Below are 24396 nucleotides of genomic sequence, written 5' to 3'. Positions count from 1 at the left end.
CATTTCACCAACATTTACTAAGTCTTTTCACGTGCAGGTCTCTATAGAGGGCAATTGTGATGATACAAAAGATGAAAGATGACATGATCTCTGTCCTCAAGGACACTCTGATTTAGCAGAGGAGTAATGCACGTACACAAACATAGTAAGTGAGAATGACATAAGGAGGGAGAAGATAGGAGCATGAGAGATTAAAGAGGGAGGGATCATTTAACAATAGCATGACTGATTTAGATCATGCTTTAAGCTTGCAATACACCTTAAATACTTAAATGTATTTGCTCTAGTTGGGGAGATCAGCTAAATTGTCTGAGAAGAAGTGACATCTGAGCTGGAATCTTAAAGGAAGAGGGAGATTTCAAGAGGTGGAAATGTGGAGAGAATTTGTCTTAATAATAACAATAGCTTGCAAAATATTTTATAAATGTTATCTCATTTCATCTCCACAATAGCCCAGGGAGGGAGGTACTCTCATTGAACTCATTTTGCAGTTGAGGAAACTGAGGAAGGCAGAGGTTAAGTGACTTGCCCAGGGTCATGAAGCTAGTAAATGTCTTGTGGCATGATTTGAACTCAGGTCTTCCAGATTCCAAGGCCTAAGTTCTAACCACAATGCCACCTAGCTGCCTGTAGCTGAATAAGGTCACAGAGGTAAGAAAAGACAGGTTAAGACTTGGGAACAAGTAGGAATCTGGTTTGATCAGAACAGAGGTTATGGCAAAGGCAGCAGTGTGGTAGTCTGAGATGAGAATGGAAAGGTAGGTTTGACCTAGACCATGGTGGGGAATCTTCGGCCACATGTGGCCTTCTAGGGACTCGGGTGTAGCCTTTTGAGTGAGTCCAAGTTTTACAGAACAAATCCTTTTATTAAGGGGCTTTGTTCTATCAAGTTTGGATTCAGTCAAAGGGCAGCACTTGAGGACCTAGAGGGCTACATGTGGCCTCCAGGCTGAAGATTCCCCACCCCTGAGCTAGATTATGGTGAGTCTTTAAAAGTAGGCTGATGAGTTTGGAATTTATTCTACCCACAGTAGTGAGCCACCAAAGATTTTTGAGCTAGAGAGTGACCTGGTCAGATATGCATTAAGAAGATAATTTGATCACTAGATGAGGGAAAGAGGAGTAGGCTCTTTCAATAGTCCAGGTAAGAGGTGATGAAGATTTGAATTAGGGTGGTAGCAGTCAGAATAGGAAGGTGTGGGTAGATGGGAGAAATATAGCAGAGACAGCATCAACAACACTTGACAGCTGATGGAATGTAGACGCTAAGACTGAGTGAACAGTCAAGGGTGCTTCTAAGGTTATGAATCTGAGTGAATGGAAAGATGGTACTGCTCTTCACAGAAATAGAAAAGTTAGGCTCGGGGCAAGTTTTGGGAGAAGATGATGAGTTCAGTGTTGGATCTGTTGAGATTAGTATTTGCTGAACATACCATTGGAGATATCCAGCAGGCAGCTAGTAATTGGAGCCGGGAGCCTGGGGAAGAGGTTGAGTCTTGATATAGAGCTTTGAGAGTTATTTGCAGAGAGGTGAGATTAAAGCTGTGGGAGTGGATGGGATTTCAGAGAGAGAGAGACAGGGAGAGACAGAGAGAGAGAAAGAGAGAAAGAGAGAGAGAGAGAGAGAGAGAGAGAGAGAGAGAGAGAGAGACAGAGAGAGAGAGAGAGAGAGAGACAGGGAGAGAGAGAGAGAGAGAGAGAGAGAGAGAGAGAGAGAGAGAGAGAGAGAGGGAGAGAGAGAGAGAGAGACAGGGAGAGAGAGAGAGACAGGGAGAGAGAGAGAGAGACAGGGAGAGAGAGAGAGTGCCAAGGACAGAACCTTGAGAGACACAAACATTTAGCAAAATGACAGGAAGAAAAGGAACCCAAAGAGACTGAGAAAGAATTGTCAGAGATAGAACTACAGGACAATAGCATAATTGTTGTTCATCCTTTATTCTCAAAGGGAGCAATGACATCACAAGGGTGTTATCTTGACTTGCTCATGAGCTGGATTTAAGTGAGGCAGAGCTGTGCAAAGTCTTCAGCTTCACTCCCTCCTCCAGAGTCATCAAAGTCTAGTGGCAAGACAAAAGTTAAGACTACTGAGATGGCCCAGGATGCAGTGGATGACCTTGGCCTTTCTAAATTAAGGTCTCCAAGGGAGGTGAGAGTATGGAGGCAACCTATCTTCGTGCATAAAGTGTGGGGCTCAGAGTCACAAAGACCTGGGCAATTCACTCACCTCTCAGAGCCTGTTTCCTCACTGGTAAACTGGGGGGGGGGTTAACATGTTCTGTAGAATTCAAGGAGGATGAAGATTGAGTGGATCTCATTGGATCAGGTGATAACAAGGTCAGTGGTGACCTTGAGAGAGCAGTTTCAGTCCCCCAGCAGAATGCAAGGGATGGAAATTTGGTTGCAAGAAGTAAAGTGCAGGTGGAGGAAATAGAGGCAGTGAGAAATTTAGCATTTAAGGCGAGGAGAATCCAAGGATGATAGCTTGAGGGAATAGCATTGTCGAGGGAATAGCACTGTCAAGGAAATGAATTTTATTTTAAAGGACTGGAGAACCCTGAGCAACTTTTTAGGCAGAGAGAGAAGGAATATAGAAGAAAGAATTAAGGTTCTCTTTTCTGCTTTATTTATACCCGTGGGATAACTGTCTTAGATAAAATCAGTGGTTTTTCAGCTGGGACGCTCATTAGGATTTAGAGGGTCTGAAGCTGGAAAGCAGGAAAAAGAGAGGTATGGAGGCGGAAGAGGGCCATTGTACTGTGGCTGCTGGGGCAGCTGAGATCAGAGAGATGATTCCTTCAGCTTGGGAGCTGGAAGACCTTTGCTTGTGCCTGAACTTCCGGAATTCTATAACCCTGTACCCTGTGTGTTTAGAACATTCGCCACGTTCCTGTCATTTCCTTGCATTGTCTCTGAGGACAAGACAAAAAGAACTTGTAGTTGGCTATTATTATTAACTGTTTCATCTTCAGCTGTGCTGGTCTTAACCCAGTGGGGTAAGTGGGGGGAGTATGTACTGGAATTCTTAGTCGGTAAAGGAGTTATAGACTCTCATACTTGGCCTCTGGACTGAAAACCTTCACGGGCTTATGCATGGTCACAGGTGACTCTCAATACCCCCGGGAGGGAGACAGTACAGTATTATTATTTCTATTTTACAAAAGAGAAAACTGAGTTTACTTATTCCCAGAAGCAGCCCCCAACCTTCAGTCTAAAGCATGGGTTCTTAATCTTGTCATCCATCCTTCTGGCAGTGTGGTAAGGCCTATAGACCCCTCCACAGAATAAAGCCTATTGCCTACATTCATAATTGAAAAAAATGCTAAATTACCGTTAGAGGTTAGTGAAAACAAGGATGGGATTTTTTCCCACTAATCCAAATTCAGAGACCCTCTGAAGTCTATCCAGTAACCACTTTTTTTTTTTTGTGGAACAGGGTAAGAATCCCTGGCTCAAGGTGACATTGTTTAAAATGTTTGAAGGATTTCAGGGTTCAAGTCCAAGATGTTTGTCCAGGGGTGGGGAACCTCTAGGAGAGTGGATGAGGACCTTCTTGGTCCTCAAGTGTGGCTCTTTGATGGAATTACTGTTTGGATTCAGTCAAAGGGCTGCACTTGAGGACCTAGAAGGCCATGTATGGCCTTGAGGCTGCAAGTTCCCCACCTCTGGTTTAGATACTGTGCTGAAATGAGAATAGTAGAGGCGTTGGGTCTTTGCCATTGAGGAATTTACAGTTTACAGAACAATGCAGCACAGCGGTGATTGAGGGCACCATTGTGTGGCATGGGTCATGGGTGGTACAGAAGCTGAGAGCAGGAAAGAGTAATGATGAATTAGAGTAGACAGGGAAGGCTTGGGGGCAGGGAGTGATGGTGAGACTTGAAGGGGGTTGGTGCTTGAAATGCCGGTAGAATTTGGGAATTATATTTATATTTGGTCTGTGTATCTGTTTTAAACTCCTTTTGTCTTTTGGAAGTCTCAAAGGTTGAGCCTTTCCCTTCCCCTTCCACACCTCCATGCTGGACCCAAAAGCCATCTCTGTTCCAGTGTAGCATCTGACCCTAGAGAAATCAGGACTTAATTATGTCTGGAGCTGTCTTAGCATTTTGGAGAGAGCTGATGAATAAGTAACACCATGGAAAGGAGACAGTGCTTTCAGCCCTAGTCATGCCACTGTCACAGGACCTGCTCAATCATGTGGCCCTGGCCCTTTTAGAACTTCAGTTTCTTTGTCTGTAAAATGGGGGTCTAATTCTCTTAATTTCCACCCCCTCCCTTTTATATGGTTGTTATGGAGCAGCTAGGTGGCACAGTGGATAGAATGCCAGGTCTGGAATCAGGAAGACTCATCACCCTGAGTTCAAATCCAGCTTCAGACACTTACCTAGGCAAGATACTTAATCCCTGTTTGCCTCAGTTTCCTCATCTGTAAAATAAGCTGGAAAAGGAAATGACAACCACTCTAATATCTTTGTCAAGAAAACCCTAAATGGGGTCACATAGAGTCAGACACAACTGATACTACTGAAGAAAGACAATATGGTTGTTATGAGGAAATGAGCTGTAAGTCTGTCCTTCCTATGGGCTCCATGCTTTGGACCTTCATGCAGCAAGACAATCCTTCTATTTCTTCTTAGTTAATCCTTAAACCCAGTGGTGTCAAACTAATGGAGGAAGGGGGGGCCTATGAGGATCTCGCTTATTGACTTAGTTTTAAAATGTAATATTATCTATGTTTTATTGTATTTTTATTTATTTTGCTAAATCTTTCCCAATTACATTTTAATCTGGTTTGGGCAGCATTTGGACCATTCTGTTATGGCCCATTCTGGGTGTTTGACACCTCTACTTCATCCTATTTACCACAGTGACTATTCTAGACCTCTTCTCAAGCCTCTCATGTCCCTTCCCCCAAGCTCCTCTGTCTGCTTTGGCTGAAGACCTTGCCTTCTACTTCACCAAAAAAATGAGAGCCAGTCTCCAAAAACTCTTTCTTCTCCTAATCTCACATTCCTCTGACATCGGCTCTCACTTTCTCCTCCTTCAGTGAAGAGGTGGCCTTTTCATGTCCTGGCCAATCTCTATAGATGTGTCTTTAATCCCGTCCCTCTCCTTTAGTCAAGCACATTTACTCCATTACAGACCCACTTTTTCCAATCTTCAATCTCTCTCTCTCCATTGATTACTTCCCTGATACATACAAACATTCCCAAGCCACCTTCATACTTAAAACCAAAAATCCCTCACTGGATCCCACCATCTCTGCTAGATATTATCTTCTATCTCTCCTTCTCTTCTCAGCTAAAGACCTTGAAAAAGCCTTTTAAGCACAGAACCTCTGCTTCCTCTCCTCTCATTGAATTGTAAACCCTCTGCAATCTGGCCTCTGACCTTGTCATTCAATCGAAGCAGTTCTCCTAGCCCAGCCTGGAATCCCTGCTCCTGGGGCTGCTGAGGCTGGTGGATGGCTTGAGCCCAGAAGTTCTGAGTGGTAGTAGGGCTAAAGCTGATGAGTGTCCATACTAAGTCTGGTACCAAAAAGGGGTAGGGGACTGCCAGGCTGCCTAAGGACAGGCAAACTGGCCCAGGTCAGAAACAGAACAGGTCGAAGCTTCTGTGCAGATCAGCAGTGGTTTGGGGCAGTGAGTGGGTGTTGACACTGGGGAGATAATCTCAAAACCAAAAAAATCTGCTCTCTCCAAAGTTATCAAGGATTTTTTAGTTGCCAGACCTCATGGCGTTTTCCCAGTCCTCATCCTTTCTGACCCCTCTGAAGCCTCTGACACTGTTGGCCATCTTCTCCCCCTATATAATTTCTCCTTTCTAAGTTTTCATGACTCCTTTCTCTTAGTGCACCTCTTCCCTATCCGACCTCCCCTTTTCAGTGTCCTTTGCCTCATCTTTCTTCATAACATGTCCATTAAATGTGGGATCCCCCCAACGCTCTCTCCCGGATTGTCTTTCTTTTCTTTTGTCACTAATACTCTCTGTCTCTGTCTCAGTCTCTGTTTTTCTCTCTGTGTTTTTCTGTCTCTCAGTCTCTCTCTGTCTCTCAGTCTTTCTGCTTCTCTCTCTGTGTCTGTCTGTCCTCTCTGACTCTCTCATTCTTATCAGCCCCCATCATAGGTTCACTGATCAACTCTATGACAATTCCCAGGTCTATATACTGGTGTTAGCTTTTCCCCTGGACTGCAATCTCGTATCACCAATTTCCTCTTGGACATTTAGAACTGAGTGTCTTTCCCTTCCCCCTCCCCCAGGCATCTCAAGCTCTTTGTATCTAAAACTGAGCCCTTTATCTTTTTCCTCAAACCCTTCCCTCTTCCTAATTTCTCTATTACTGTCTAGGCCACCACCATGCTCCCCGTCACTGAGGTTTACAACCTAGAGATCGTCCTGGACTCCTCACTCCTACTCATCTTACTTATCTAATCAGTTGCCAAATCTTTTTTCTCTCTCCATAACGTCCCTCAGTTGTATCTCCTTCTCTCTGGTCACAAAGCCTAGTTGAAGTTCTTATCAGCTGCTGCCTAGAACGGTAGCCTTCTAATTCGGGTTTCCTGCCTTAAGCTTCTTTATTCTTTGTACAATTGACTACATGATTTTGCTAAAGGGCAGATCTGATTATTCCACTCCTTTATTCAATTAACTGTAGCTGGGCTCTTTTACATGGAGGGTCATATATGAATTCTTCTGTCTTTGATAACCTGGCTCTTCTCTCACCCACAACTTTCTAAACTTCTTACATATGACTCTTATCCTACTCTTGCACTATGACAATAGCCACCTGGCCCATCTCCCCACCTTAAGTCTCTCCTCACTCCAGTCCATCTTCCACTTAGATGTCAAATTGATCTTTTGAGAGTGCAAGTCTGACCATATCCCTTTACCACTTAGTAAAATTAGGGGGCTTTCTGTTACCTCCAGGATCAAATTTAAATCTTGTGGGGGGGGGCATTTAGGTGGCACAGTGGGTAAAGCACCAGCCCTGAAGTCAGGAGAACTTGAGTTCAAATATGGCTTCAGACACTTACTGTCTGTATGACCCTGGACAAGTCACTTAACCCTGATTGTCTCCAAAAAAATCTTGTTTGGCATTCAAAAGCCTTCATTTCCCCCTCTCCCCTCCACCTCTTTCTGGTCTCCTTACCTCACTCCCCTCCTTGTACTATGCTATCCAGTGACACTGGCCTCTTTGCTGTTCCTGGGACAAGACATATATCTTCTGACTCTGGGCATTTTCACTGGCTGTCCTCCATGCCTGGAACACTCTTCCTCCTTGTCTTTGCCCAGCCTTCTTTGATTTCCTTCAAGTCTCAGCTAATGTCCTACCTTTTGAAAGAAGCCTTTCCCAGGCCTCTTTAATCCTGGTGCCTTTGATTTATCCTGTCTATATCTTTGTTTGTATGTTGCTTGCATGTTAGCTCCCCCTTTAGACTGTGAGTTCGAGTTCCCTGAGAGCGGGACTGGTTTTTTTGTTCCTTTGTATCCCCAAGTGCTTAGCACTTGGGTGGGGAAACTGTGGTTGAGGCCACATGTGACCCTCTAGGTCCTCAAGTGTGCCCTGAGGACCTAGAAGGTCACATGTGGCCTTGAGGCCAAAGGTTCCCCACCCCCGGCTTAGTATAATGCTTGAAAAGTAGTAAATCAGTTAGTCAACAAACACTTATTTAGCATCTACTATATGTCAGGCACTGTGCTAAACACCAGAGATGCAAAGAAAAGCAAAAATCATCCCTGTCCTCAAAGAGCTTGTCATCTACTGGAGGAGACACTAGGTAAACAACTATATGTAAATTCTTCGTGAACCCATTTTGAGGTTTTCTTGGCAAAGATACTCCATTTCCTTCTCCAGCTCATTTTACAGATGAGGAAACGGAGGCCAACAGAGTGAAGCAACTTACCCAGGGTCACATAGCTAGTAAGTGTCTGAGGCTGGATTAGAACTCAAGTCTTCCTGACTCCAGGCCTGGAGCTCTAACCACTGCTCCACCTAGCTGCCCTAAGGTTGCACACTGAATACTTAAATATTTCCAGCAACAGGATCTTAGCACTTTTTTTCAAGGCAGAGCTTTCCACTGTTGGACAACAGTCATCCTTAGAGTGGAAACTCTGTTGCTTTCCTGGAATGACACCTATTCCCAAGTCATTATTATTATGGGGACTCCACTGGACCTTACATCTGGCTCTCCAAAGATCTGATGCAGTAAGTGGGAAACCATTCCAATCTTAATTATCTCACAGAACTTCCCTTCATATGTTCTAAGCTCCAGCAGAACTGGACTGTCCCCATTGGTCAAATATGCCCCCACCATTCCCTTCTTCCACATCTTTGCTGCTCATTTCCTACCTCTGGGCTCTCCCGGCCCCCAGCCTCCACCTGCTGCAATTCTGCCTTCAAGGCCTAGCTTAAATGCCACTGCCTCCAGGAAGTATCCTCTGATTCCTCAAGTGGTAGTGAATCTTGGGCCTCTGAGCACTTCCATGTACCTGGGGTTGTTTTGGCTTGTTTCAAAATAACAAAAACTCCTCTATTTCTACAGCACTTGAATGTTTACACAATACTTTCTTCAAAATCCTATGAGTTAAGCGGGGCAAATATTACTGTCTCCATTTTACAGATGGGGAAACAGAGACCCTGAGAGGTTAAGTGATTTGCCTGGGTTCACACAAGCCACTCTTTCTGGCTCTAAAGACCAATGCTCTTTCTCTTACACCTATCTGCCTGCATTGTCTCCTGACGTATCTCACTTACATATTATCTCTTAACTCTCCTTTTTGTAAGCTCCTTGAGACAGGGACTGAGGCTGCTATTTATCTTTGTTTATTGTTTTTATTTATTTATTTATATTATTATTTTATCTTTGTATATTGTATACTGTTCGGTACTCTCTTCACATAGTAGGCGTTTCATAAATATTTGTTGATTGAACAAGACACTCCACTCTTGGCTCCAGGCATTTTCTCTGGCTGTCCTCCCTCCTACTTCTACTGACCTCCCTGGCTTCCTTTAAGTCCCAACTAATATCCCACCTTCTACAGAGAACCCTTCTTAATTCCCATGCCTTCCCTTTGTTCATTAATTCCTATTTAGGGGTGGCTAGGAGGTGCAGTGTATAGAGCACCGGGCTTAAAATCAGGAAGACTCATCTTGATGAGTTCAAATCTGGCCTCAGATGCTTACTAGCTGTGTGACCCTGGGCAAGTCACTTTACCCTGTTTGCCTCAGTTTCTTTATCTGTAAAATGAGCTAGAGAAGGAAATGGCAAATTACTCCAAGATCTTTACCACAAAAACCCCACATGGGGTCATGAAGAATTGAACACAACATTTTTGAACAGCATTCATCCTATTTATCTATAAATAACTTGATTTAGATATATTGTTTCCATGTTGTCTCTCCCATTAGACAGCAAGCTTCTTGAGCGCATGGTCTATCTTTTGCCTCTTTTTTTTTTTTGGTCCCCGGTACCTGGCACATAGTAAATGCTTCATAAATGTTTATTGATTGATTGATTGAATAAATGAATGAATATTATCCACAAAGGGCATCTCAGAGTTGCCTTTTCTTGAGGGAGTGAGAAAGTTTCCCTCTTAAAAGTTTTCACTTTCTTTAAAGTAAAGATCATAGTCGAAGCTAGGCTATGCAAGGTATGCAAGTCCTTGAGATCCACAGAATTCAGGTTTGTGCCTTTCTTAGGCAACAGCCTGAAGAGGGACCCTGCCAAACCTTCCTCTATACGCTGAAGCCGAGATGGAATTCATAGGTAATGATGTCATGTTTTGACACAGTGTACCATGCATGGATATTAAGAGAGGGCAGTTACTGTGGTGATAGCATGTGCTTTCTGGGAAAGCGGAACAGACTAAAACCTAACCTTGTGGGAAGTCAATTGGTCCAGAGTGTGATTTCTGAATTCCAGCGGAGGAACAGGCTGTTCTAGGAGCTGGCCCCCAGGCAGCGTGAAGGGGAGGTAGCTGGCAAAGCTACCTTTGACTTCCCTTGTGAAGTCAAGGGAGATGCTAATCATCCCTTAATTTATATCAGACGCCTGAAGAGAACACAGCCTCCTCTCATAAGGCCAGTGGAAAGGAAGTGGCAAGGCAGGTAGACAGGTAGCAAAGGCGGGAACCCTCGGCTGGGGGCCCAGCCACCCAAAGGGCGACAGGCCTTCCTCTGCAGACAGAGGGGGGGCATCAGTGCCGTTACCACATCTGAGACTGGTGGGTAGTGCAGCACCTCTGACATTTAGTGGCTGCCATGGGGCCCCTGGGGCTCTGGAAGGGAGAGCTCACCTGCTGGGATTCCCAGAGCAGCCACAGCGAACCACGTTGAGATTTCATTCAAAACACGGTTTGGACGGCCTGACAATTCCTTCTTAGAACCAGAGAATGGTAGAACACAATGTCAGAGCTGAGAGGGACATCAGAGAATGTAATTGCCAGGAGGGAATTGAGAACGTAAGGTATGAGATCTGGGAGGCAATTTAGAACACAGAATGTCAAAGGGCCTTTTGACAGTGCAGGCCAACTCTATTATTTTATAAAGAAGGAAACTGAGCCCCAGAGAGAGAAAGTGTCTTCTTCAAGGTCATATAGACCTGTCCTGTGGCCTTCTCACACTGGAACATCCCCCTGCCCCTACGGCTTCCTTTTTCTCATTGGTGAGTCCTTTCTGGAACCTTTATTTTAGGGAAGAGCCAGGCCAACCAACCTTCATTCCACTTCCAGCTTTGCTTCGGACCCTCTGGACTTTGCTACCATTCCCCTTCATATAGGCCCCATCTTAAAGCCCTACAGTGACTTACTGGCCCATGTCACTGTTAGATGGCTCTAATTGTTAAGAAATATTTCCTTACATCAAGCCAGAATTTGGTTCCCCAATGTTAATCTGTTGCTTCTAGTTATAATCCCTGGGAACAAGTAAAATGAGCATAATCCTTCATTCACATGACAGATTTTCAAATACTTGCTGGCTTTTTGTCTCCTCTCCCCCATTCCCTCAAGTCTTTTCTTCTTCAGGCTTTAGCCATCTCCAGTCCCTTTCATTGGTTTTAAGCCTTTGCTCCATCCAGATCACCTGTCTCTGGACACATTTCAGTTTATGTGTCCTCTCTAAAGAATGGCACCTAGTACTGGAGACAACTTTTTATATCTGTTTCACTTTAGCCAAGGTAGAGGACAGAGATCAGAGAGATAGGTCACCTCATTATATCTGGGTGCCAGGCCTCTTTTAATACAGCCCAAGACCACATTTACTTATTTTAATTGCATGTCACACTCTTGTTTCATATTGATTGAGCTTATGGCCCACATGGATGAGCTTATGGCCCAGGGCATTTTGATTGCACCATTTAACACCAGGGGCCTCCTGTGTTCCATCTTGTTAGAGGGCCATTTTGTATCATGAACCTCATATAGGAGTCTCTGGACAAAGGGTGATTGTATGACCTTGCTTCATCTATTCAGTAGCAACTCGGGCCCATGAACAAGACAGTAACGTTTTTTCAAAAGTGAAGCTACTTCCTTGACCAAGCTGTGACAAATTCAAGAGCGCTAATTGAGACACATGTTTTTTGGACATGGCCAATGTAGGAATTTGTTTTGCTTGACTATATGTGTTTGTAATAGGAGTTCTGTTTTTCTTTCTCATTGGGGGCTGGAGGGATGGGGAGTAGGGGAGAATGAAGACAGATTTTTGTTGATTGAAAAAAAATAATTAAAAAACAATTTTAAGTGGGCTAATGAGTGGCCACTTTGGGGAAATTATAGCTCCAGAAGCCTAGTGGTTATTTTCATCTGACTGCTCCAAAGTCTCCACTTAGCCTAGTCTTCACAGACAAGCCCTCTGAAAACATGATCCTCAAAGGGTGATAAGGGCCCAGAGGGAGAATCTGTTGGACAAGCCATTTTATGTCTGCCAGGGCTATAGCTGTTCTGAGGCCCACTCAAAAATGATAGACTTGTGGGTAACTTGGTAAATGGGAGTCATCAAAATGCCCAGAGAGAGAATATGGTTTCTCTAAAAACCAAAAGGTCCAATTAGCCTCTGGGACTTTTTCTTTTTAGACTGTGGAGTAGCAAGTATTGGTAACTTGTTCTGATTGTGTCATCTGGAATCATCTGGGTTCCCTCCATTCACTTTATTCCCCCAAATACGGTTGAGTGGAGCATGGGTTATCTTTGTGTCAATCTCCCCCTTGTCCACTGTATGTGCCCCATCTCATCTAGGGCTTCAGCCTCCATAATGAAAAATCTGTCATGTGAATGAAGGATTATGCTCATTTTACTTGGCCCCAGGGGTTATAACTAGAAGCAACAGATTGACACTGGGGAACCAAATTCTGGCTTGATATAAGGAAATATTTCTTAACAATTAGAGCCATCTAACAGTGACATGGGCCAGTAAGTCACTGTAGGGCTTTAAGATGGGGCCTATATGAAGGGGAATGGTAGCAAAGTCCAGAGGGTCCGAAGCAAAGCTGGAAGTGGAATAAAGGTTGGTTAGTCTGGGCTCTTCCTTAAAATGAAGGTTCCAGGATGGCCTCAACCAACCGGGTAAATGGTCATATGTCATCAATATCATGGTGGACCCCATTGCCTTCAGGAAGTGGCATCTGTTTTAGGTCTTCAAAGACTGTGGCAGCACAAAGGAGAGTTCAAGTAGCCATGAGGAATAATGGTGAGGGTCTACTGGACTAGGTGAATTAAAGCTTTTCTTAATTAGTTTCAGCCACAGGAATGAAGAAAAAGGCATTATCTAGGATAACAAGCTCGTAGCACTCACTGGGCGTTCTTGGTCACATTGATGAGGTCAGTATTGGTTGCTGTGATATCTGTAACAATTTTATTCAGATCTCTGTGGTCCACTGTAAACCACCAGGTATCATCTGTCTTCCTCACCAGCCACACAGGATTGTTGTAAGGGGAACTTGCCTAGCTAGTATTCTGGCCTCCGCCTCCATCACTAGAGAGAAAATATCTTTTACCTCCCATGGGGCCTGGTTATTTCCATCACTAGAGAGGAAATATCTTTCATCTCCCTTGGGACAGAATGGTTTGGGCAATTCTAAGGGTTTCTATTTGGCCCACGATAACCAGAATAGAAGTTGCCCAAAGGGCTCACACAGGTATTGACTCCCAACAGCTGACTGATACCACTTCCCTTGGTGTCCTCTCCTCCAAAACCCCAACATAGGAACTAGGATACCCCATGAATCTGTTGGGAAGTGTCCTGATATGGCTTCTGGTATCCCATAGAACCTTATAGCCAAGTGGGTCAGGCCTTTATAGGACATCTTAGGCTTTTGTGGTGGAGTACTGAAGGGTGCTTAGTACTGGATGTCATGGTATAATTTTACCAGCACCCTCATAGGTTGGTAATTTATTGCCTGCTTATTAACTTCATGTTTCAGAAGCCACACCAAAAGCTCCCACTGAGTGAGGGTTTTATTACCCTCCATTTGCCTAGCAAAATGCCTGGTCCTCCTTCTGCCTCCCCAGAGCAGCTATTTGTACCAAAAGCCATATTTGCCTGGAGGGCTAAGGCTATTGTGATTCCCCCACTTTAATAATTAATAACAACAATAACTAACATTTAGATAGTGTTTACTATGTGCCAGGCATTTGCTAAGTGCTTTACAATTATTAGCTCATTTGGCCATTTGAATTTTACCAGTTAGTCTTCTCACATCTGTTTATTGGCAGGTATGGGTTATAGTGAGGAGTGGGGAGGTTCATTGCTCTATCCTGACACTATCTGGGAAGAGCTTCCTTGAGAAGCTATATCTAAGGCTCATCATAGGTTGTTGTGGGTGGTAAGGGCCAGCATAGATCCAGTCTACCAAACTCATTGGCACAGTGGATAGCGTGCCAGGCCTGGAGTCAAGTAGACTCCTTTTCCTGAGTCCAAATCTGGCCTCAGATACTTACTAGCTGTGTGACCCTGGGCAAATCACTTTACCCTATTGGCCTCAGTTTCCTCATCTGTAAAATGAGCTGGAGAAGGAAATAGCAAACTACTCCAATATCTCTGCCAAGAAAACTCCCAAATGAGCTCATGAAGAGTTGGATATGACTGAAGAGAGCAACAGCAAAAACCAGCCTCAATTCTTTTAGGGATTTTTACCCCAACTTTGCCCCTTGTAATCAGATTGGGGGAACCAGCTACAGTGCATACCCATTTTTATGGGGTGAAGTATGTACAATTCTCAATCTTAGCCACCTAAGAAGGAACAAAGGATGGTCCTCATTCAGGTCTTCTAACTGATTCATGTGGCTTAGCAAAACTAAGACTTCTGTGAACTCCCACTGAAACTCTGCAACAGACTCTGAGCTGGTCTATTGGGCCAGATCCTCAACAACCAATATTCCAAGGGCTTATCTGGTTATGCCTCGTTCCTTAGTGATGAAAGCTTGCCCACACTTTGACCCCATGTGGAGGTAGTAATCGGGTGCACCTGAGGAGCTTTCATTATTGATAACTTGAAGCTCTGGGCTCATTTTCCCAGAGCAAAACTGGCTACATTTCTCCCTCAAGATACTAAGATACTCCTTGAGCTGTTGGGCTGATTAGTTTTTAATGTTATTAACTCAAGACCTTCTTCTCTCTTTTTAATAAAAAAATGGAATATACTTTGTTTTTTTCCTTTTTAATATTTTATTTTCCACCAATTACATGTAAAAACTATTTTGAACATTTGTTGTTTTGTTTTTTTAAGTTTTGAGTTCCAAATTCTATCCCTCTTTCCCTCCCTTCCCTCACCCCTCTCTAAGACAGTAAGCAATCTGATATAGGCTATACATGTACAATCATGTAAAACATTTCTTTATTAGTCATTTTGTGGAAGAAGACTCAAATAAAATGAAAGAAAGAAAGAAAGAAAGAAAGAAAGAAAGAAGGAAAGAAAGAAAGAAAGAAGCAAGGAATGAAAGAAAGAAAATGAAAACTAGTATGCTTTGGTCTGCACTGTCAATTCTTTCTCTGGAGGTAGATAGCATTTTTCATCATGGGTCCTTTGGGATTGTCTTGTTGTATGATCCTTGTATTGCTGAGGATAGCTAAGTCATTATTGCGTACAACATTTTCCTGTTCTGCTCACTTTTCTATGCATCAGTTAATGCTAACTCTTTCCAGGTTTTTCTGAAATCATCCTGCTTGTCATTTCTTATAGCACAATAGTATTCCATTACTTTCGTATACCACAACTACTTGTGCAGCCATTCCCCAATTGATGGGCATCCCCTCAATTTCCAATTCTTGGCTGCTATAAATAAATAAATAAATATACATATATATACACACACACACACACACACACACACACACACATATATATATATACATATATATGTACATGTATATCTATCTATCTATCTATCTATGATATCTATCTATCTATCTATGTATATATATATATATCAGCTCCAAAAAGAGCTGCTATAAATATTTTTGTACAAATAGGTTCTTTTTCCTTTTTTTAAAAATATCTCTTTGGGGGTATAAACCTAGTAGTGGTATCACTGGATCAAAGGATAAGTACATTTTAATAGCCCTTTGGGCATAGTTCCAAATTGCTCTCCAGAATGGTTGGATCAGTTCACAACTTTACCAACAGTGCATTAGTGTTCCAGTGTTCTCACATTCCCTCCAATATTTATCATTTTCCCTTTCTGTCATATTAGTCAGTCTGATAGGTGTGAGATGGTACCTCAGAACTGTTTTGAGTTTTTCTAATTAACAGTGATTTAGAACATTTCTTGCATATGACTATAGATAGCTTTGATTTCTTTGTCTGAAAACTGCCTGTTCCCATCCTTTGATCATTTATCAATTGGGGAATGACTTCTATTCTTATAAATTTGATTCAGTTCTCTATATATTTGAGAAATGAGGCCTTTATCAGAGATACTTGCTGTAAAAAATGTTTTCTCCAGTTTTCTGCTTTCCTTTTAATTCTGGTTGCATTGCTTTTGTTTATGCAAAAACTTTTAAATTTTATTTAATCAAAATTATCCATTTTTCATTTTATAATCTCTATATCTTATTTGGTCCTAAATTCTTCCCTTACTCATAGATCTGAGTTGCCTTCTGGTCTTTAAAACCTATGCCTTTTCTTCTGTCTCATCCTGGAATGTGCCTCAGCACCTGGAACCTCCTCACTCCGGAACATCCAACCACCTGTGAGACCTCAATCTGGAATACCCCTGTCTAAAGTCTGCTGCTTTCTTCCATTGCTGAATTCTTCTTGGAGCCTTCATTTTGTGGAGGGGCCCAGATTGGACTTGATTCTCCTTCTGGTCCTGTTCCTGGTTTCTGGACTCCAAAAACATGCCCCCACACTGGGTAGCCTCATCCTTCCCACCACTTCCTCTTTTCAGCTTCCTTTTGTGTGTGGTCTTCCCCCATTAGAATGGAAGTTCCTTGGGGACAGGGAGTGTCTTTTTGCTTGTGTTTGTTCTCTCACCACTTAGCACTGTGCGTGGTACATAGTAAGTGCTTGGTAAATATTTCATTTCCTTTCTTCCTTCCTTCTTTCCCTCCTTTCTTTCTTTCTTTCTTTCTTTCTTTCTTCTTTCTTCTTTCTTTCTTTCTTTCTTTCTTTCTTTTTTCTTTTTTCTTTTTTTCTTTCTTTTTCTTCCTTTTTCTTTCTTTCTTTCTTTTTCTTTTTCCTTTTTTTCTTTCTTTTTCTTTCTTTCTTTCTTTCTTTCTCTTTCTTTCTTCTTTCTTTCTTTCTTTCTTTCTTTCTTTCTTTCTTCTTTCTTTCTTTCTTTCTTTCTTTCTTTCTTCCCTTTTCCCCTCTCTCTTTCCCTCCCTCCTTCTCTTCTTCCTTCCTTCTCTCTTTCCCTCCCTCCTTTCTTCCCCTCTTTCCTTCCTTTCTTCCTTTCTTCCTTCCCTCCCCTCCCTTCCCCTTCCCATCCTTTCCCTTCCAGTCTTCCTTCCCACAAACCACTTCTGTCCCTAGGGAAAGTGGGCTCAAACTTAATTCAGTTTCTACGTAGCTTCTACTTCCCTTCCAATCTGGTGTGGCTGATGGATGGATGAGTCTATGTCTCTGCTACTACTACTGCTGGACTGGGCAGGGCAGATTATCTGGGGCTTTGTCCTCATTGTCTGGCTTTTAGTGATTCTGTTGCGGGCTGAGAGGTTGAGAGGTTGTGACCCCTCAAAGACCAGAGTACGGGACGGGTCGTCTGGAATGAATTCACAGACTCAAGCATTCTTTAATTCAAGTGGCAAAGATTTATTGTTACGCTTTTCAGTGGGCAAGGATTCTTAAAGGATACTGCAACCTTAGAGAGGTACAAGTAAAGTTTATATAGGATAAAATGCAATAAAGCATATGTCAAATATGCTAACTAGGGGATTCAGGGTGGGATTAGGGAGTGGTTAAGGAGTGGTCAGTTCTCAATTGAAACTCAAGATAAGAAAATCCCCATTATTCAAGAGAGTATCTGGTCCCAGACATCCTGGGCCCAGTGATAACAAACAGGAAGAATACTGATCAGCTCTATCTGGTCCTGGAATTTGCTGACACAGGAAGGGGTGTTTTTAGTTCACTCAGAGAGAAAAAGATTAATTTAGGGTTTTGGCCCTTATTGGGGCTCAATTGATCTTAAATGATTATCAAGGGACAGTGTCTCTGAGGCTAGGGAGAAATTGGGGTCCAAGTACAAGCACCCAAACACAAGTACCCCATCATTTCCTGGCATGAACTCCACTCCTAGATTTCTGATGACATTTCAAATCTTACAGGGAGCTAGGTGGTACAGTGGATAGAGTGCCAGGCCTGGACTCAGGAAGACCCGAATTCAAATCTGGGCAAGTCATTTCACCTTGTTTGCCTCAGTTTCCTCATTTGTAAAATGAGCTGGAGAAGGAAATGGCAAACCACTCTTTTCCAAGAAAACCCCAAATGGGGTCACAGCATGATTGAATTGACTGAACAGCAATGACATCGCCAATCTTCTCCTGAAAGCAGAACAGAACAAACATAAAGAGAAGAGACAACTATGCCCGTGGCCCACAAGTTGGCTTTGTACTGGTTTATGGTATGGGAAGGTGATATCACTGTCCCTCTTACCAGAATTCAGCCTCTCAGGAAGGAGGCCAAGAGCAAAGCCCTGGCTGACCAGTGCCTTTTGAATTCACCTCAGTTCTGACTACACGTCGGTTCTGCCAATTGGTAATCTAGCTCCTCATCTTGTGGTTAACAGACCAGAACTAGCTATAAAACATAGCTCCAAAATGGAGAGCAGAGGGCGCTTCCATCATATATCATCAAGCAGGTTCCCCAGCTTCTTCCACATGAAGACCCTCCCCACTCATTACATTGAGATAGATTCTGAGCTCTCTTTTAACTCTCACTTCCATGGTCTTCCCTTACAGCCCGTCAGTCAGCATGAGCTGATCAAGCCATGTCATTTCTTAGTGATCACTGCTTTCCTTTCTAAGTACTCTCATCATCCCTTTAATAAGATATTTACTTTTTTTTTTAAATTCAAGTCAAACTCAGCAGCATACGTATTCTTCCAAAAAGGGCAGGACAAAACTTGGAAATGACAGATTGGCTGAGAAAAAGAGTATGCAAAAGGAGAAAAATGTGAGAAAAGATTGTAGAGGTTGGTTAAGGCCAGATTATGGAGGGAGTGAAGAAAAGTTGTTTTTTCATTACCCAATTATAGTAGATGTTAAGAATATTACCCTGGGGCTGCTAGGTGGCACAATGGATATAGCTCCAGCTTTGGAGTCAGGAGGACCTGAGTTCAAATCTGGCCTCAAACACATGATACTTACTAGCTGTGTGACCCTGGGCAAGTCACTTAATCCCAACTGCCTCACCAAAAAGGCAAAAAAAAAAAATTACCCAAGCTTGGTGGGAAGGCTAGCTTGGAATGGGAAAAGGCTGGAATCAGGGAGACCAGGTTAAAGGGAAAAAAAAACCAAACTAAAACATGGTCCCCGCCTACATGGCCATATACAGTGGAAAGAGCATTGGCTGTGGAATTAGAAGACCTGCATTCAAATCCTACCTTTGCTGCTTGCTATCTGTAAAATCTTAGATAAGTCCTTGGCCTGCACTTCCCTCATTTGTGAAAGGTGCTTGGACGAGCTGGCCTCTTCCAGCTTTAATCTGTGATCCTATGATCTCTCACATGTGAGATCACAGCTCTTTGCTATTTAAGGGACAGGTAGGTAGTCCAGTCCTCACAAATGAACCATAGTAAATGAGCAATGGAGATGAAGACTTGGCCGTACTTAATACAGATGGACCAGAGCCCTGAGAGACTGTATCTCCAGGTAGATCACGATGGAGGCACCGATAAGGTGAGAGGCTTGCTGGCTTTTCATTACAAACATGGTGTTTGTGCCAACTGACAGAGGGATTAAATGTGATCAGCTTTTCTGAGAAATGAACAGTAGAAAGAACTGTAACCACACTGAGCTTTCCACCACTACTGATAGAAGATAAAAAGAGACACAGGAAGATTTTCTCATCGACCAAACTTTGTGGTGCACTTTTCTAATGTGATGTGCCCAAGGTCAAAACAATCTGCTTGGCTCAAAATTTGTTGAAAGCAAAACTGCATAAATATGAATAGCTTGTAGCTTCCCTCCGAGTAGGGAATTAGTGAGTTGCAAAAGAAAATTAGTTTTTGGGGAAATACAAGAGCTTTTCATATCTCCTTCTAAGGATGCCCAGTCTTACCTTTTTTTTTTCTTTTTAATTGGTGGTGGTTTTTAAAAACTTACATCATTTCATAGATTCAAAGTATGTTAGAACTAGTGCAGCCTTAAGAACGTGGAATATCAGAGTTGAAAAGGACCTTAGAACACAGACTGTCAGAGATGGCAAGCACCTTAGTATATACAATATCAGAGATGGGAGGGACCTTAGAACACAACGTCAGAGCTGGAAGGGCACTTTGAACACAGGCTGTCGGAGCTGGGAGGGCCCCTAAAACAGGGAATGTCAGGGCTAGGAGGGGCCTTGGAACACAGAATGTCAGAGTTGGGGTTGGGGCAGGGAAAGAGAGAAGAACCCTAGAATGTTCAGAATTAGAAGGGATCTTAACACGTTTGATAGGTGAGGAAATATGCTTAACATTTTTTCTTTTAGAGAAATATGTAAAATGATTATAAAAGCAAACAAAGCCAAAACTCCTGTCCAACAACAAATTACATTCTCTTGCCAGGATCATCTCTGGGGCAGTTTCGTTTTCTTTGACAGTGCCTGTTGGGAAAGGCAGCCCACCTGAACGATGCAGCACATGATTTCCGCAGAGGGTAGTTGACGTTTCTGGACTGGCACTAATGCTGTGTTCTTGTTTAGCCGTCGGAGCTGCAAGAAACCAAAGGCTTGCCTGAGGTATTACTCTTGCAAGATTGAGGCTGTTTTGTGGGTTCAACCCTTTGACCTGCTGCAGAAAGAAAGCTCAGTGTGAGAGCCGGGTTTGCTACCATAAGTCAGAGTGCACGGACGGGCATGTCAGCTGCTAACAGAGAATCTGTTTTGCAAGAGAAACAAGCATTGTTATGTTATCCTGTTCAAGGAGCCATCTTCCATTTGTGATTTTGATTTGGATGGGGTGGAGGGGGGCACTGGCAGTGAAAACATTTGACTTATCTTCATGGTGGGATTTCTCAGGGGTCTTCTCTCGTCATAACCCTTCTGTCCTGTAAGTGTGAGAAGTGTCCTCACCACCCTAGGGAGGCCCTTGTGGAGAGCCCCAGAAAAAGAAGGGAATTTATCCCGGCCTACTGAGATGGTGGAGGGAAGAACCCAAGGGCCTCACTATGAAATGTGGGAGAGCTCAGCGGCCAGGGGGTGGCTGACCTCTCCCAGAGTGGCTCCCAATCAAAAAGGTCTCTGCTTCTCCAGTGATCTGTGGCTTTTCAAGATTTTTTTTTTAGCACTTCTGCATCCTCCTCTGAAAGCCTACACAAGATCATAGGATTTGGAGTTAGAAGAAGCCATAGAGGTCATTTAATCCAACTTCCTTATTCTACAGAAACTGAGCTCCAGATAGGGAAGTGACTTGCCCAATATTACACAGTTAATGTGGTGTGTGTGTGTGTGTGTGTGTGTGTGTGTGTGTGTGTGTGTGTGTGGTTTGTTTTTTGTTTTGGGGGCCGGATTTGTGATTTCATCAGGGTAGGTAGGGAACTCTTGGTGAGGAAATTCTACCTACCAAAGCAACAGCAAACTCAGCAGCAATCCTGAAACTGAGCCCTGCAGTTGCCTGGGGCACTCTGAGGTGAGGTGACCTCCTCAGGGTCACATGGGCAGCAAGTGTCAGAGGCAGGATGTGAACCCAGGGCTCTCTGACTGGAGGCCAGCTTTCTATTCACTGTATCATGCTGACTCCAAACCCAGCCCTCTTTCCACCACGTAATGGTTGAGTGACTTACATTTGGTCTTTGCATTCAAATTTAGTTTTAACTTCTGGAGAAAAATTTGCAACATTTCTGGAGACTCCTCTCTGGTCCTCAGTTGGATCTGGAAAAGACTGACATAAACCCAGAAAAGATTGGAACAGGACTTAAAAATTTAAAAAAAAATTGATGAGACTAATTTCCAAATTCCCTTCTTGTTTCTATTATATGTTCTACACTCCCGTGGGGTTTGTTCAGTTCTGCATATCGAGGCCTCTTCCAGGTCTGGCATTCTATGTTCCATCTTTTCTGTATAGTGGAAAGAGTCTTGGATTTGGAGTCAAGATACCTAGGTTTGAATCCTGACTCTTACTACCTGCAAGATCTTGGGCAAATCACTTAACCTTTTAGGGACCTCAGATGTCTCATCTGAAAAATGAGGGGGTTGGACTCTGAGGTCCCTTTTAGATCTTAATCTAAAATCCTAATTCTAGGGACCCTCCCAGCTCTGATATCCTCTGTTCTAAAGGCCCTCCCAGCTCTGACATCCTGGGTTCTCGGGGCCCTCCCAGCTCTGACATTTTACATTCTAAGATCCCTCAGAGGTCTGACTTCTAAGGTCCTTCCTAACTTTGACATCCTCTGTTCTGAAGGCCCTTGCAGCCTTAACATCCTGGGTTCCAAGGGCCCTCCCAGCTCTGACATGTAAGTTCTGTAGAGATAGTAAAGAAGATGACATTCAAATGTCCTGAGAGGGCAGGGACTGTTTTATGTTTCGCACTATGCCTTGTATACAACAACATTTAATAAATATTTCTTAAATCAAATTGAATGGGCACATGCCAAACAGGCAGCAGCCCCTCCAGCCCAGTCATGGTGGTTTGAAGGCTCTGTTTGTCTCCCTGCACCAACAGGGGTTACATTTTCCACTACCCAAGTGACAGTTTCCCTCTCTGACTCAAATGACTCATCTCTCCAGTGTTTCGCCTTGATGAGTACTCGACTCTGAGCAGGCCACAGGCCCTGTCTCTTTAGCCAGACCACAAGAAAGCGCAGTGCAAGAGATTTCAGCGTTTGACTGAATCAAATCAGGCCTGTCTTAGGAAAGTGGCTCAGGGCTGTACCCTGTACCCTGGCATCTGAGGCCACAGAGAAACGAACCATGAGCAAATTCATTAATTAAGGTTTTGTCAGTCTTGTCTTCTCAGGGCTCATCATCGTCATCGTCATCATCCCATGCTTTAGCGCCATGCAGTTTGTAAAGTACTTTCCCATCCACTGTAACTGCTGCTCCTTGCAATAATTCTATCAAATGAGCAGGACGGTCTCAGAGAGGTGAAGTGATTCACTCGTGGCCATACACCTGGCAAGTGAGAGAACCAGGCCTTGAGCTCAGTCTCTGCTCCTAGGCTGGCATCCTCTCCTTTATGCCATTTTAAGGGAAGTGTCCCAGGCCACTCATGTTCATTCATGGGTTGAGAGCTGTTCAGCTTTTCTTTGCTTTCTTGTAAGTTTTCTTTTGTTCTCTGCTGGGCACTTTTTACTTTGTTCTTTTTTCCCCCCTTACCATCTCCTCCCCCAGAAGGCCACATTTAAGTGCGGTTATTTTTATATATATAGATATATACATACACATATACATACATATCAACATACATTCTTCATTCTTCCTCAGGCTTTGATCAAGGCTTTCTAGACTTTCTATATCATGTGAGAGGAGCTTTCTCCCCCTCTAAGGTCACACTGCCCCTTTGGCCCCTTCCTCTGATTGGTGGGTTCCCCCCAAACCTCCATTTTAAGTAAAGTGGCCAGGCCAACCACATTCATGCCTTCAGTCTCTCCAGACCACCCCCCCCAACTCCTGAAAAAAGTGAAAATGTATTTAAATTTCTCCAACTATCTTTTTATAAAAATTGAAACTTTTTAACTTTCATTTTTTTTAAAATTTAGACTAAAACACCAGAACTCGAATACAGAATAGAGAGAAAAAAGAAACATATCATAAACTTAAATATCGAAACTTAAATACAAAGTAAGAAAAGAAAAAACCGCTTGTCATGTGCACAGCAGAACATGAGAGGATTCAAAACATATAGCAATAAATTTTCATTTCAAGAAAGCCTTTATGATAAATATTACACATGTTGAGAGCTGTTCGTCTTTGCTTCCTTGTAAGTTTTCTTTCGTTCTCTAGTGTGCACTTTTTACTTTGTTCTTCCCTCTCCTGCCCAGAAGGCCACAATTAAGTGTAGATATATTTTTAAAAATAGATAAATACATATACATACACATAATATAAACATACATGCATGCATATATACATATAGACATATACTTTCCCTAACAAATTTACATCTGATCTTTGCTTTTATGTTTGAGCATATCTCGTATTTCCTATCCCTCCTGACTCCTCTAGTTTACTTCTACCTTCTACCTTGCCCTCCCATTATTTAGCCTACCCCACCCCCAGGATCTCTCCCTTCTCCTTGCATTCCCATAAATCCTATAAATTAACCTATTCCCTCCCCACCCTCCCTTCTAAAGATCCCTCCCCAACTACAAGCATTTGCTAAGTGCCTGTATGCAAATAAGCCCATACAAATGAGCTATGTACAGGATAAATTGGGGATAATCAATATCTTCAAAACTAACACATCTTCCATTTTTGTGACTGAAAATTTCTCATTTACTACAGGTTAGAAGTCTTGAGTATTGGGACAGAAATAACTCTGGAACCCAGAATTTGGGGGCTGGGAAGGATTGTAGGATGTAGCATATGGAACATCAGGGCTAGAAAAGACTCTAGGACAAAGAAGGCAGAATCATAGAATTTCAGAGTTGGAAGGTGACTCAGTTAGGTATCAAGGCCAAACTACCTAAAAAAATGTACCTGAAATATGGCCTTCAAGTGATGGGGAGCCCACCAGTTCTTGGAGCAGTCCATTCCACTCCTGGATAACTCCGATGGTTAGAAGGTTTTTCCTTGCGTCAAGCCTAAATGATGACTTGCTTCTTATACCTGT

Source organism: Phascolarctos cinereus, unplaced genomic scaffold (assembly GCF_003287225.1).
Source record: "Phascolarctos cinereus isolate Bilbo 61053 unplaced genomic scaffold, phaCin_HiC Scaffold_4;HRSCAF=312, whole genome shotgun sequence".
Lineage (NCBI taxonomy): Eukaryota > Metazoa > Chordata > Mammalia > Diprotodontia > Phascolarctidae > Phascolarctos > Phascolarctos cinereus.
Note: the sequence above shows the minus strand (reverse complement) of the source record.